Source organism: Papio anubis, chromosome 8 (assembly GCF_008728515.1).
Source record: "Papio anubis isolate 15944 chromosome 8, Panubis1.0, whole genome shotgun sequence".
NCBI classification, from domain to species: Eukaryota; Metazoa; Chordata; class Mammalia; order Primates; family Cercopithecidae; genus Papio; species Papio anubis.
In genome coordinates this window covers 78,868,087-78,881,410 of record NC_044983.1, presented here as the reverse complement: position 1 = coordinate 78,881,410, position 13,324 = coordinate 78,868,087, and positions in this window count along the sequence as shown.

Sequence of the window (13,324 nt, the reverse complement as noted above, 5' to 3'; positions counted from 1 at the left end):
TTAAAATAAATAAATGCAGAACCAATTATATCATAGGTAAGAATAACTCATCAAAAGCAAATTGAGTTTATTGTGAAATGCAATTTTGATATTATATTTGAAAATAAATGTATTACATTAGCAGATAAGCTGGAAGGATAATATTGATCTCTAATACATAAAACATAGCCATAATACCAATTCAACATAACACAATATAACTAAAACTTGCTGTGTAAAGACCAGAAATATGCTGTTGGGTAAAGTTGTCATTTATATATTTTTGCTTTTCTTTTTTTATTCTTATTAATATATAGGCTCTTTGATTTCTATTGATGTGTTTTGCATTAAAATCTATTTTTTCTAATATACATATAATTTATTTAGCTTTACTTAGGTCTATATTTACATAGTGCATCTCCTTCCTTTATTTCCTGAAGAATTTATTTTACTTGTATCAGTTACAAAGAGCAGGTAGTTGGATTTTAAATTTATAAATCCTAATCCCAGTATTGATTATTAAAGTCTGTTGGTTATTTTCTGCACACTTCTTTTGCATTTCTGTGTATCACTCTCTTTCTTTAATCTTTTTTTCTTTCCTAACTTCTATTAGGCTAACTTTTCTTGAGGTACACCTTTTGATTGCTACTGGCTCATTTTGAAACAAAATGGAATATGGTTATTCTCTTAGTAATTATCTTTAAAACAAGAAGTTAGGTAAATAGCTGTCAATCTAACTAACAAAATGCTTGGGTTTCCCCAACTTCTATTCTCCTTCCAAGCATAGGAAAAAAAAAAAAAAAAAAAATGTAGCGTACTTCAATTACATTTGAGCCAGACTCCACTTTCCTTCCTCACTGCATTCTACCTGGTGACAATTATTTTTTAGTGGTGAAGGGAAAGGAGATATGTTAAACACATAGAGGCTATTTTAAATAACAATATTTAATTCAATTAACTGGCATATTTATCAATGTACGTGTTTGGTAATGTTGCATAAATCTCTCATCTTTTATTTTGTTAACTTTCCTTCTCCCTAAGGAACTCCTTTAATAAATTTCTTAGAAGTGGGCAGTGTGGGAAAGTATTAACAGCTGTGCCTTTGCAAACGTCCTCACTTTTGAACAATATTTTAGCCAGGCATAAAATACTTTTTTTTAGTTCTTTCTATTCATAATTTGAATTTATCATTCCACTGGGTTCTCTTACCCATTGTTTTTGTGTCTTTTAATTTATAATATGTTTCACTGTCATAATTTTAAAAAATATCCTTGATATTTTGAGTTACATTATGATGCTTCCAAACCTGTAATCATCATAGGTAATATTTTTCCAGTCTAAATTATCTAGTGTTAAATTAGGAAATTTCTAGGTATGATAAATTTTAAATTGCTTCTCTGCTATTCAATGTTTCAGGATTAAGACAACTCCTAAAATAAGATATGCCAATACAAGAACTAAATAGAGGAGCACTGAAGTGGCATTACTTTCTCTGTAATAATATGTAGTAACTTAGCAATGAAAAGATTGCAATCTGGATTTTAGTTGGTTTAGACCCTATAGTTTTGAACAGAAACCCACAGTAAGAAAGCCAAAATGATTCCTATCTGCTTTCAGATGGGTAAGGTTGCTCCATTTCAGAGGTTAAAATAATTTAAGCCAACCATTGTATTTTTCAGTCTAATGCCATCAGTTCCAGTGGTTATTGGAAAATATCTCTGTATTTTAAAAATAAGTTAAATGACTGTCTCAGTTTTCCATATTGCTTTGTATTTTGTTTGTTTGTTTGTTTTCACAGAGATTTTTTGGAAAAGACAAAAGGGCCTCTATCAGGGATTGGTAGCTGTGTGTTTAAATCAGTTATATTACAAGGTGAAAAAATTTGGAGAAACCAATCATTGGCAAGACACTTTAAGTCAATTAATTATACTTAGCTAACTAACTGCATAAAGTAGAAAGGATGTTTGTATAGCTGGGAGTAAAACTGAAGCTAATATTACCTAAATAATGTACTGAATTTGACATTAAACCTGTGATGGGCCAATGTGGCTTGTATTGCAGCATTTCACATTGTGAAATAAATAAAGAGAAACAAAATTGATGCACGTGGTAGAGACCTAATTTTTTCTTTAAAATCAGAAATGGAAAATAAGATACAAAATATTGAAACTGCAAATAAACGGCAAATAAAAACTGTAAATAAAAACGGCAAATAAAACAAATTAATAAGAAAGCAATCTTGGTTCTTAAGGTATACAAAATATTCAATATTTCTTGTAAAATATCCCACTTTCTTATGTAATGAGGAATGATAAGCATAATGGCTTTAAAAGTCATGTAATTTCAAAATGCATTTTATGTTTTTTTAGGTTTTAAAATTTACAAACTAAAACAAGACTGAGTGTGGTGGTTCATGCCTGTAATCCCAGCACTTTGGAAGGCCGAGGTGGGTGAATCACTCCAGGCCAGGAGTTCAAGACCTAGCCAACATGGTGAAACCCTGTCTCTACTAAAAATACAAAAATTAGTCAGGTGTGGTGATGCCCACCTGTAATCCCAACTACTTGGGAGGCTGAGGCAAGAGAATCGCTTGATCTGAGAGACCAAGGCTGCAGTGAGTGGAGATTGCACCACTGCACTCCGGCCTGGGTGACAGAGCGAAACTCTGTCTCAAAAAAGAAAAAAAAAGAGTAAGAAGAGTGAGAACTAAAACAAAATAAAGACAACTTCAATTAAAATAGGTGTTCCTAATGTGAATAAACTCAACTTCAGTCCATTAGACTGAAAATATCTAGTGGAAATGAAAAATTAGTGATTTTGATTGATAGAAAGACAGGCAGGCTCCTTAAGGAAAAATAAAGTAAAAAGAAATAGGCGAATAGGTCCTCAAAAGACATATATGTTCACCAATATGACTGTTGTATTGCCCTTTGGCAATATATAAATCTGATTGTAGCTGGTGATTAATAATAGTTATTTCTCCTGACACTTTGAAACCAAGAGCAGAAATACACACACACACAAACACACACTCACTCACATTTCTCTATTACCAAATCATTCCAACATATACTGTTTTTGCTCTTGGTTGCTTTTAAAAATGTTTAAAATACTTCAGTGAGCATCTTGCTACTGACAGAAAGCTGTATTTAGCTGAAAATTATCCTCATTTCATTTGATAGAAATGACATTTTATTTTTAGAACACCAAAGTAAGTTTTACTAGAATGTCGTTAATCACTGCCTTGGGTGACACCTGGGGAAAATGATTTAGTGGAGATTAGAGCATTCAGATAAAATGTGGAAAATGTCCAATTTATTTCCATTTGTGGTCAGTGAAATGTAGTTCAATAAATAATGATACTGATAAACGTTTAAATTGACTAAATATTTAGTTCATTTGTATTTATTAACATAATTAATTTTGTTTACTAAATAGTCTTTAGTCAATTGACAATTATTGAATGCACTGTAATATAATAAAATTTTAAAAATTCAGTTGGTGATTATAAGTAATATAATAAAATTTTTAAAATTCAGTTGTTGGTTATAATGTAATACTAACCACAGAAATTTTCAGTTCATTTTGTCTCTTTTAATTCTTCAAATTTCCTCTGTAAGTTTTCTATTAGAGAAATTTCCTATGCTTTATAAAGCTAAACATTTTTCATAGAAAACTTAAAATATAGCTTTAAAATTGTGCCTGACAGTCAAATTTATATAGCCTATATTTTCATTTTATCATTTTATTATTTATTATTGAATTTATTTGAACAATTGCTTATTGATTCCCCAGTATACACCAAGGTAACTGGCTTGATAATAAAATGAGGAAGAAAACAAACAAAAATCTTTGTCCTCATTAAGAATACTGCCCTTGGGAAAGACATTCATTAGCCAAGTACTCCTACAAACAAATTTGTCAGTGTGATAACTGTCATTATAATTTTATACTAGACATGCGTGGCTCAATGCTAGTAAATACTAAATTTACCTTTTATTATTATACTATTGAGGAAGAGGCAAAATCTAATTTTTAAAAATTATGCATGATAAAGTGTATTTGTAACGTGGGGTAAGTTGAATTAAAATGTTAGTCTAAAACTCAAAATCATAAATCTTATCTCATGTTTAATATCTTTAGGGAAGATATATAAGTATGTGCATATGTTTAATATATACATAACTGGAATGTGTAAATAACAAGAGAAGAATGATAACAATGTCACCAAGCAATTCCCTTGAAATTGTGCAGTATATACTTTCATAATGTCTGAATCACAATTTTTTTTTTTTAGATGGAGTCTCACTGTCACCCAGGCTGGAGTATAATGGCACTATCTCCACTCACTGCAACCTTCACCTCCCGGATTCAAGGGATTCTTCTCCCTCAGCCTCCAGAGTAGCTAGGACTACAGGTGTATGCCACCATGCCCAGCTAATTTTTATATTTTTAGTAGAGACGGGGGTTCCACCGTGTTGGCCAGGTTGGTCTCGAACCCCTGACCTCAAATCATCTGCCTGCCTTGGCCTCCCAAAGTTCTGACATTACAGGTGTGAGCCACCACTCCCGACCCTGAGCCACCATGCCCGGCCCTGAATTACATTTTGTAACATACATTCCCCAAACCTGCTCACTCCACCACAAACACATAATACTGCAAAATCAATATATTTAGATGCCAGAAAAACAAAATTCCAATGGTCATAGTATTGTTTAAATTCAGTTTTCAAGTTATTTAAAAAATAATTTAGACTTATGCAATATTTTCAAGAGGTCTATCTAAGTAGGAAGACATATAAATACTTAAACTGTATGAGGTAATATTCAAAATGAATATACAGAATTTAATAACCTTCAACTCAAGTAGTCAAGAGAATATTAAGTAATATACATATTAATATTTAACTGAATCCATTTGGCTTGTGATAAAGGTCAGAGATTCATTTACGGTACCATTATCTCTCAAATATGAAATGTTACATAGAGAGTCTCTTAGTTCTGACAGCTACAGAATGTTGCTATAGCAACCAGAAAAGGTTGAAAACAAAAATCAATGCAGTCAAAACTAGAATGGCTAAAGTTAAACCATGTTTTGGAAATAGGTTTGCTGTTTCTATTGCAAGAACTATGAATTAGTCCACTAAATATTTTTAAGCCAAACATGCAGGTACTTCTTTTCAATGAAAAAAAACATATATGTTTAGCTAGTAATTTACTTAGTGACCACATTACTAAACAAAATCTTCATGAGGTTTGATCAATAATGTGTTTGATTAAAATAATGTATTGAATAAAAATACATTGTATGTAAAAAATAATGTATTGAAAAAATATGTATTGAAAAAAAATGTATTGAATAAAAACCAGTACTTTCATCATTTTACAATAATGAAAAACTAATCCAGCCTTAAAAATATATTAAATTAACTCTTTTTGTTGAATACTATAACAACAATATGGCATTTACTTCTAATTTAACTTACACTCTACAACTTCATTCTGAATGTTAGCTATAAGAATTAGATAATCATAGAAAGAGGGAATAGAAAATAGCTTAGAGATTCTTCTCGGCCCGGGCGCAGTGGCTCAAGCCTGTAATCCCAGCACTTTGGGAGGCCGAGAGGGGCGGATAACGAGGTCAGGAGATCCAGACCATTCTGGCTAACACGGGGGAAACCCCGTCTCTACTAAAAAATACAAAAAAAAACCCCAAAAAACAAAAAAATAAAACAAAACAAAACAAAAAAACTGGCCGGGCGAGGTGGCGGGCGCCTGTAGTCCCAGCTACTTGGGAGGCTGAGGCAGGAGAATGACGTAAACCCGGGAGGCGGAGCTTGCAGTGAGCTGAGATCTGGCCACTGCACTCCAGCCTGGGCGACAGAGCGAGATTCTGTCTCAAAAAAAAAAAAAAAAAATTCTTCTCAAGTTTCTGTAAATAGTTGCATGCAGAAATAGCACTCTGATATTGATTCCTATTTTTTTCATTAATAGTTATTTTAAAAGTTTAGTATAAACAACGGCATTTCACTATTAGGAAATTTTATTTTAAATGTGTCCAAGTTAACTATGACTATGACTTGATCACAATCATCATGAATTCCAAATGTCTTCGTGTTTTCAAGTACACAAATAAGTTCCAAAAGCCCATATATTTTTTTCTGATTGACTACAGAAATCTGTTACCTCCAGTTACGCTTTTTATCAGCTTTCCTGAGTTTTAAGTGGCATACAAGCATGTGAATATGTTTATAGTATAAATTTATAAATATTTCTTGGAACTATCACTACAGTCAAGGTAATGAACATATTTATCTCCTACAACAGTTTTCCATCATCTTTTTGTAAAGCTTTCCTCATGTTTCTTCTCATGTTGCACTCCTCTCATCCTCAGGCAAAAATGTATCTGTTTTTTTTTCTGAGTATAGATCAGTTTGTTCTAAGACTGAGACATAGTTTTTTGGTCTGGATTTTTTCTTTTCTTTTTTTCTTTTTTTTTTTTTTTTTGAGACAGAGTGTCACTCTGTCGCCCATCCTGGAGTGCAGTCGCATGATCTTGGCTCACTGCAACCTCCTCCTCCTGGGTTCAAGCGATTCTCCTGCCTCAGTCTCCCAAGTAGCTGGGACTACAGGTATGTGCCACCACACCCAGCTAATTTTTGTATTTTTTAGTGGAGACAGGGTTTCACCATATTGACCAGGATGGTCTCAATCACTTGACCTTGTGATCTGCCCGCCTCGACCTCCCACAGTGCTGTTAAACTTATAATTATTAATATTTTGGAAATCATATGTATTGTTGCATGTACCAATAGTTCATCTAACTTTATTGATGATTAGCATTCCATTTTATGGTTGTATCACAAAGTTTATCTATTGATCTGTTGATGGACATTTCAGTAGTTTCCAGATTCTGGCTATTGCAAGTAAAGTTCATACAAATGTTCATGTGCCTATCTTTGTATGGACATATGCTTTCATTTATCTGGGATAGATACATATTAGTGTAATGATTAAGTGTTATGGTAGTTATTTAAATTTTTCAGAAACTGCTAAACTATATTTCAAAGTGGTTGTGTCATTTTACATTCCCACCAGCAGTGTATGAGAGAATATAACAGTTTACATATTTTTATTTTGTTTATTGTCCCAAAATTTACTTTACTTTGATTTTTAATTGAAACATCACAATTAACCAATTTTTAAAAGTTTTTCCAAGCACAGATGGATAAAACTTATTTTCTGTTGAATTTCTCAAAAAGACTTTAAGTGCAAAATTACTTGAGTTATATTTTAAATTGCTTTACTATAATTTCAACATATGAAGGAAAGTTTAGCTAGGTACAAAATCTTAGTTCAAGTTTTCTTTCCTTGAGTTTCTTTAAAATGTTTTATTAATGTGATCTGCTTTGTATGTTGATTTCGAGAAGTCTCTTGTTAACCTAATTTTTTCTTTCAATTGCAAGTAAATTGTTCTTTTCAACTAGAGTCTCTGTGGAGTGTTCCCCGGTTTTTTCAAGGCTCACAACTTATTAATATATTTTAGATATGACCCTTTTAAATAAGTAGATTCAGGTCTTTTTCAGTTTCAGAATATTTTTAAATTATAGCTTGAAAATCAGTTATTCACCTCAGGTACTCCAATTTTGCCTGTTTTGAATTTCTTTTTTCCTGTCTTCCATTATATCTACTTTCTCTCTAACATCTATTATTTATTTTATTTCATTTCATTTTATTTTATTTCATTTCATTTTATTTGTATTCTATTGACTGATTTCATGCTTGTATTCAAATATACCTAATTAAACTTTTCAGTTGAATCTCATCTATCTTGGTATCTTGATAATTTTGTCTTTATATCTCTGACAATTGTTTTAGTTTGTTGTTGTTTTGCATATTTGTTTGTAGAGACGAGTTCTTGTTACTTTTGCCAGGTTGGTCTCAAACTCCCGCCTTCAAGCAATCCTGTTGCCTCAGCCTTAAGACAATTATTTTTGGTCTTAGTTTCTTTGTTGAATTGTGTTAACTTTTTTTCAACTTTTCATTTTGAAATAATTTTAGATTTACAAAAGAGATGCAAAAATAATTGAGATTTATACCCTTCACCAAATTTCCTCTAATATTAACATTTTATTGACCAACAGTTAATGTTTAGTTTAATTTAAGGAATGGACATTGATAAATACTGTAAACTAGATTGCAGATTTTATTGAATGTCCCCAGCTTTTCTACTAATGTATTTTTTTCTGTTCCAGCATCCAGTAAAGGATGACTTGTTTGGCTCTAATCTGTCACAATTTTGTAGTCTTTTCTTGTTTTTCATAACCCTAACAATTTGAAGCAAGATAGTCTGGCATTTTATAGCAAATTTATATACTTTTAAATTTAAATACCTTTAAATTTGTTGTTGCCTGATATTTTCTCATAATTATGCTGGTGTTATAGATTTTTGAAAACAATACCAGTTAGCTGAAATCCCCTTTTATCACATTAACAAAGGTTATATTTTATTGATATAACTTTTTTTCTTTTTTTTTTTTTTTGAGACGGAGTCTCACTCTTGTCACCTCCGCCTCCCCAGTTTAAGCGATTCTCCTGCCTCAGCCTCCCGAGTAGCTGGGATTACAGGCCCATGCCACCACGTCTGGCTAATTTTTGTATTTTTAGTAGAGACAGAGTTTCACCATGTTGGCCAGGCTGGTCTCTAACTCCTTATGTCAGGTTATCTGCCCACCTCTACCATCCAAAGTGCTGGAATTACAGGCGTGAGCCACCACATCTGGTCAACATCACTTTTTGCTGATAATTTTAGTCTTGATAACTTGATTAAGGCAGACGCCAGTGTCTCCAATGTAAATTTTGTCTTTTTTTTTTTTTTTTTTTTGGTCAATCTTTGTCCACTTTTGCTGTGTATAATTGTATTCCTGATTTGAGAGTATTTTCTTTGCATATCTGTAAGTGCTGCTTTTAAACAGTACTTAATCATATTAGGACATTTTGTAACAATTTTATCTGCTTCATGTTTGGTTTGGGAAAGAATTTTTGCCAGGTGAAATATTTCAATTTTATTTCCTTTTTCATCCATATGTAACTTTCAATTGTTATTTTTTTGTTTAATGTGAAATATATTTTTATGTATGTTAAATTATAAGCAGACAGGTGTGAATATTTGAGGTTGCTTAACTCCAGGTCCTTGGTTGAAGGTTCTTTCTTTTGTTGGTGTAGTCAATATCCTACTTATTTGGTTGTGAGATTTATTCTAGGACTCTTAATTTTCTTCTTCTCTTTTTTTTTTTTTTTTTTCTTTCTCTTTGTTACAAAATCTGCTATGGTTGCCTCTCCCTTCCAAATTTTCCCACGTTTCAGGAGACCATACTCCTTTACACTGTCATGTGGAATTTTAGACTCTTCTTTACTGAAAATCCCCAGTCCATTTCCAGGTCACTGGAGTTATCTCTGCTGGATTTAAGTTTATTTTCCTACTCACCGATAATTTGAAACATGTTGTCTTTTCTATCTCACTGTTATGTCGAAAGTATGGGTGATATTATATTCTCTCCTTGTTGTTCAGTGTGGTTTTATTATAAAATGTGTGGCAAGATTCAGATTTAGGAGGCCGTCATTGTGTGAACTCTTTATTTAATCATCATTCTTTTCACTAACAATAGAAAGTCTTTTAAATATAGAAGAACTATTATATAAAAAATAATAATTATCTGTTCTGGATTTTCTAGTCAATGATTATAAAGACAATACTTTAAACATAGACTTTAAGGAACTATTTTGGAAGAAAAAAGATGACATTTCCAGTCTGATTTAATCTTGACTATTTTTCACATTTCAGACATAAAACATTAATACAGTGTGTTGATTCATTTCAGTCATGTTATTAATCACATTCTTTTGAAAGTTTCTTGCCAGAACTTAAAAAATGAGAAAAGCTAAAATGCCAATAAGAATTGTATATCAGCCTAACAGTTTATTTTTTATTTCCCCACATCATCAAAAATTCCTTAAACGGTGGGATCTTGAAAAATTTTCACCTTCGATGCTTCTGAATCCACATCATTCTTCAAGATTGCTTATTCCAAGAAACAAGTCAATGGAAAATATTATTTGAAGGAAATTACCTCCTGTTTTGTCTTCAGTTTTCTATGTACAAATGCAATAGTCAATAGCTATCCAAAAGTCTCAAAGAAGAAAATTATGGCTTTGAGACTTTTGTTAAAAGGCTTTCAAAACCTGATTTCTAGGGTGTAGAATGAGCTATTTCAGTAGCATTTACTATTTATATTTACAAAATGTCATGATACTATTTATGTTAATTGGGAATAATGTTCTCTAACTTTGTTAGAGTATAAAGTTATATTTCATTACTAATGCACAACATTTTTATTATAAATGTTCAAACGAGGTTTATTATTATAAATTTCTTTATCATTTATTCGACAAATATTAACTCAGCATCTGCTGTACTTAGTTTAGAAAATAATGATGAATATGTTATTATCCCAGTACTCAGGGCAGCAGTGAATCCATCATTCGAATGCAGGGAGAATTTAGAGCAGCAATCTAGTTACCTAGAAAACAAAGGAGGCATGTCTATGTTGAAATAAATTAAATTAAGCTTGCCCTGAGGCTGTCTCTGTACTTTGATTTTATATGTAGCAAACTGCAAGCAACTTAGTATATTCTTAACAAACCTAGGGGTATATTCTTATAACAAGTAGCTAAGTTGCTGCCCATCATAGCAGCTGAGCTTCAGCCAATCATAGGCTACAACTCTTCAGATCATGTCCATATAAATCAAATGCCTCATGACACCATGCCCAAAAAAGGCCAATGTTGAGCTGAAACCAATCAAGCTGTTTCTATAAATCACTTCCTTTTACTGTCTTTAAATACAGCCTGCTCACATTGTTGGGTAGAGCTCTCTGAACCCTTCCTGGTTCTGAGTGCTAATTCATTAACCTAATTCATTAATCATTCTTTCTCAAATAAACTATGCTAAGGTTAATCTGTCTATTTTTTTTTTCTTTTAACATCTACTAGCTTAGTTTTCCTGACTTTCACCTGTTTTCATTTGAGATACACGTTTATTTGCAGTGGACTAGGACATAGTGATACAGATTAAAATCAGATTATCTGATTTCCCAATTTCTCACAAACTAAAGCACAGTCACTACCTCAAGGATGTTGCTCTGTAAGGAATGATTAGAAAGAAAGGAGGCAGTTGCAATTCAATGATGAAATAAGAAATAGGTATGGAAGAGGTACTAAGAAGGATAATATCTTGGAACTCTGGAAGAATAGTTGCCAAATCTGGGATATGATCAGGGGACAGGAGATACTCAAGCATCCCAAGTGGTACAGAATTCCAGATAGAAGAAACAAAGTCAATCCAGAGATAAGTCTTCTCTGGAAAGGAAATTTTAAGTAAACCTTGTATATAAAGTGTGGGAGATAAGAGTAGGTAGAGTGAAAATGGGAGATATAAAGAATTAACAAATACCTTTAGTCTCACAGAAAGCAATGCAGAGTTTTAGGCAATATTCATGTTTTAGAATAACCACTTTGCCTAAGTTATGAAAATGAAGGAATGGTGATAGAAATGTGAAGAGTGGAATCTATACAGTAATCCAGAGAGATATGATGACATCATAAGAAATGTAAGATGATACAGAGTCTTAGAAAAATAGGCTCATAATGGTTAACTTTAAGAATTATTTTAGGCCAGGCGCAGTGGCTCACACCTCTAATCCCAGCACTTTGGGAGGCCGAGGCAGGTGGATCACCAAGGCGGGTGGATCACGAGGTCAGGAGCTCAAGACCAGCCTAGCTAAGATGATAAAACCCCGTCTCTACTAAAAACTGCAAAAAAATTTGCCAGGCACAGTAGCAGGCACCTGTAATCCCAGCTACTCAGGAAGCTAAGGCAGAAGAATCGCTTGAACCCTGGCAACAGAGGTTGCATTGAGCCAAGATTGCGCCACTGTACTCCAGCCTGGGCAACAGAGTGAGACTCTGTCTCAGAAAAAAGAAAAGAAAAAAGAGTTATTTTAAATATTATGATCAGTTTAGTCTTTGAGACAGTAACTTTCACAATGGTGAAAGACATGACTTAAAACGAAGTGTTCAAACAAGAAAAGGCATTAGAAAATTATTACAGTGAGTGATATTGATACATACAATTCATATTAAATTGTGTCAACACTAAAATTTATATGTTAGAGATTTAATATTAATTATATTTTATATAGTGCAAAAATTTATTTTCTGATAATCAAAATCTTACTCATAGAAATAGCTTGACATATTCTTATTGTTTTATACCTAATAAAATAATCATTTAAATCAAAAGTAACACAAGGACGATGCTCATTTAAGTACACAGCAATGAACAGTGCTAACAGAGATAATCACTGTTGTCTGTTTATCTCAAGCAATGGATAAATAAAACAAATAAATAGTATGTGTTAAATGCATTCAAACATACAAGAAATATTGTGAGCAGCACAAAATATTTATATTAATTTAGAGATTTATTACTTTTTAGTGGCATGTTCTCTATTCTTCACTATATTTTAAATATCTCAAAAAGGATTTTGTCATGCAATTTATAACCAAGTGTACCTAATTCACTGATTTTAGGAAAACTCTTCTCTTTCTTACTTCTAATATTCTATCTCTATTCCCTTGATATGTCAGCTTTTATCAGCTTCCTAAAGTAAGGCACTTGTTTCCCCCAGAGCTTGCAAAACAATATAAAATAAATGGAGGGTTGACATAAAAGAACACCTATGTAGTAATGAGATAAAAGCAGATAGTCCAAATGAATTAAAAAAACAACACCTTGCTCATCCTGCTTCCTTATATTTTCAGAGAAAATAATATATTAACTACTTTGGTGAATAGCCATCCTCATGAAGAATAGTCTTCTTTTTCTTATTTTTTTGAAACTTTTTTTTTGAAAGGGAATTTGACAGGAAAGTAACAATTAAGGTTTTATAGGAAGGAGAATCTTTCATCTTACAACTTTTTTATTTATTTGTAAATAAAATATGGCAAATCAGGTCTAAGAGATTAAATTATTCCATCTGAATTTTTTAAAAAGTTAAACACTTGGGATAGAACCTAAAATTTGTTTTGAAGCAATCTTCTAGATTGTATTTTCTTTCAGTGATAAATTTTGTAAAGGAAGTAAATAAAATAAAGTAGCACTAATACTGAACTTTGTTTCTAGAAGTTGACATCCAGGAGGGGTTGGATCCAATAAGACTTTTGTAGAGTAAATTATATGTATAATGAACTTGATACCCTTTGGAATGATCCAGAGCAGAGTAGA